This window comes from Musa acuminata, chromosome BXJ1-4 (assembly GCF_036884655.1).
Source record: "Musa acuminata AAA Group cultivar baxijiao chromosome BXJ1-4, Cavendish_Baxijiao_AAA, whole genome shotgun sequence".
NCBI classification, from domain to species: Eukaryota; Viridiplantae; Streptophyta; class Magnoliopsida; order Zingiberales; family Musaceae; genus Musa; species Musa acuminata.
In genome coordinates, this window is record NC_088330.1 from 37,672,501 (window position 1) to 37,675,707 (window position 3,207).

At 35.7% G+C, this 3,207-nt stretch overlaps 1 long non-coding RNA gene across 1 annotated transcript; it reads right to left on the reverse strand.

Annotated features, from left to right (window-relative positions):
* Nucleotides 1-2,176: 2,176 nt before the first annotated feature.
* LOC135672587 (uncharacterized) lies at nucleotides 2,177-3,144 on the reverse strand. Its single transcript, XR_010513022.1, has 2 exons — nucleotides 2,749-3,144; nucleotides 2,177-2,643 (listed from the first exon to the last, which is right to left on the reverse strand). It is a non-coding gene; the product is annotated as an uncharacterized LOC135672587 (long non-coding RNA).
* Between the last annotated feature and the right edge of the window lie 63 nt (nucleotides 3,145-3,207).

Consider the following 3,207-nt stretch of genomic DNA (forward strand, 5'->3'; position numbering starts at 1 on the left):
GGCGGCAGCGCACGAGGAGAGAAAAGAGAGAGAAAAACGAGAGAGAGAGAATAAGATTTTAAGTTTTTTTCTTCGACGATTAATGGTTGTAGTTTTAGTTTAAATTTTATGTAGAGAATCGTTACAGTAAACTCTATAATCCTAATAGTGTTGATCTATAGGTTATCCTCTCTAAGGTACTTTCCTCTTATATCTACTTTGTGAGACTTAGAATTTCTTTGAGATCCATTCTTTTTTTATGATGATATGTTATTCTTGAGTCAAGATCTATGTTCTTGATGTTATTGTGATCCTCTAGTTATTCTAGAGAAGATTTACTGTAAACCTGTTATCACTGTGTGATTGATTTATTGCTCTATTGTTTATGCTGTGCTGGTTGATATTAGCATTTTGATATTCCACTAGGTTTTCCCAACATGTACGTAGTTGTGATCCTGTAACACCCGAAGCCAAAACGTCGTAATTATATACATTCCTTATAATAAATAACATGGACAGAACGAAAATAAAATTTCATAATATAATTCAATCAATAATTAATTCATAATTAATCAAATATCAATATCTGAATAATTCAATCAATAGCATTTTATGCATGCTATCAAAGAAATATGCATAAATATCAAATATTTATTTCACTTTACATGCATATATAGTTTACAAAACGTCATTTTCTTGTGCATTTCAAATCATGATTTATTAATAATACTTTTCAATGTATAATATATTTTAATATATTTTTATAATGAAAGCATAAATATAAGTAATGTCACATGTGAGAGCATACAATATTGTACTATAAAGTTTACCATTTATATAACTATAGCCAAGAGTTCATAAGCATTGCTATAGCTGAAGTGAGAACACAAAGTCATAATAGTTTTTGATAGCTACAATCACATTATACCTTCCTATGTCATGGAATAAATATCAATGTTATATGGTCCAAATCATAGACATAATTATTAGACAACTGTCATGTCATAAAAAATAATATATCAATTACTTTCTTATAAAACTAAGATTTTAAGTAAGTATTTTTTTGCATATCTTTTCAAAACTAATGCAATCATATCATTTGAAACCAATCATAGCATAATTCAATCAATACTTATAACATAATAAATTTATAAATATCAAACACATGATTAATACTTTTAAAAATTAACTATATGAAGTCATAGGATATATCACATAATTTTAAGTAAATATTATTTTTTTTCCTTTTTTTTTCAAAATAACCAATTTTCTCTTCACAACATAAATATCACATTAATTAATAACACCAAGATTAGCCAATCTATACTCCAATATATAAATCTAATTAATGAAAATAAAAAAAATTTAAAACCATACCTAATATAATTTTCTTAAACTTAATCTGAATCCATTTAGTGTCACAACGAATCCTCCGTAATATTTCTCTTAATTTTTTTTTTCTATTTTCTTCTTTTTCTATTTCCTCTCTCTCTCTTTTTTTCTTATTTTCTCCTCCTTTTCTTCATCTCTCTTTCTGCTATGGTCACTGCAGATCCCCCTCTCCGTTTCTATCCTTTTCCTCTTCTTCTTCTTCTTCTTCTTCTTCTTCTTCTTCTTCCTCTTCCTCTTTCTTTCTCCCTCTTCTCTTCACATTTTACTTCTTCTCTCCTTCTCACAGCCGAGACATAAATCCTCTTTCTCCTCTCATCCCATTCTTCTTCCTACTTTTTCCTTTTATTCCCTCCTCTTCCTCTTCTCTCCCCTCCTCCCCTTCTCCTCTTTGTTTTCCGTTCTCTCCCACACGCTCCCAAGCAGGCAGCCTCGTGAGCGATGGGAAGAAAATCGTTAACGTTTTAGCCTTTTTGCATTTTAGTCACTACAATTCTTGTCTTTAAAACTAAGTCGTCAATGAAAATTTTGAAGTATTACACTGTTGGCCTTTGTATGTGTACATGCGCTGCTGAGGGAATAGAGGTAGCTGGGTGAAGTACATGGACTTCTTCATACATGTTGCGATTAGGTTTTTGACTTTGCAATGCTCTATTATGGCCGTCGATGTTGACCGTGGAATGTGGAACGCGCAGTACTATCCGTTGAAAGATACTGCAACTCCAGCTTATCCACGACTGTGACTGAAGCAAATCTGACTTTAGATTGGGTTTCGAGTTGGGAGTGTAGATATGTAGAAGCACCAGAGTACGATGATAACACAATAATCCAATTTATTTTAATTATGTCGTACATGTCATAGACACATCATAGAGCATGGAAGAGTGAGAGAGAGAGAGAGAAGTAGTGGTGGTGGTGGCGGAAGGACTTGAAAGGCCGGCCGTTATGTCAATACTTGGTTAAGGCGGAGTTGATACTGCAACCGTGACCGGGGGTTGAGGTTTAGGGTCCCTGACCCTCACGGGAGGATCACAAATCTTCATACCACCAGGCGTACTGCAACCCACTATTCCTTGGGGAAGACGCACAAACCACAAGCTCGGATCAATCCAGTAGTTCAACACTCGGCCGTCGCAAATGGACTGCGATGCCAGCAACCAGAACATGGAGGCAACGAAAGCGAGAACGGCAAGTCCTCTTCTTCTTCTTCGGCTATCATGAGAGGCCATGCTCCTCACTCGTTCGCTTTTGCTTGTATAGGTTTGGAGAGGCAACCTGCAGGAGACAGTAAATAAACAGAAGGTTATATCAGATGGTGAAGTCTAAGGCGGAGGAGGAGGAGTTGTAGGAGCTGAAGGAGATAGTGGATGATGGAAGCACCTGCTGAAAGGCTCTCACGCTTGCCCACTCTTCGCAACGCGATGGTGTATGTGGATATATATGGGGCTGGCTCGATCCTGATCAGAAGAATCGTGTGCAACATTTCAAAGACTTTTCCAGGGGCGTGATTGACTGCACCAATTTTCTTGTGGAAAGTTTTCATAGTTTAGCCGTCTGCAAGTTCATACATACTATCAGCCAAAAATACCGTAGTAATGGTCGGCCTAAATGGGCAGTATCCACAACGCCGTGCCACTTTGAAGATTCTTTCAAGAAGAAGAAGAAGAAGATTCCGCTGGGATGCCGCATCAAATCGGATGATCAATTAATTGTTGCTGATAATTTTGTCAGACTCCTCAATCTGAAATTATTATTCGAATGGAAGATTTTTCTTGGAATGGAATGTTGGAAGTAGATTAAGTTTAAGGGAGAATATTAAATGATAAGTTCAATTTCATT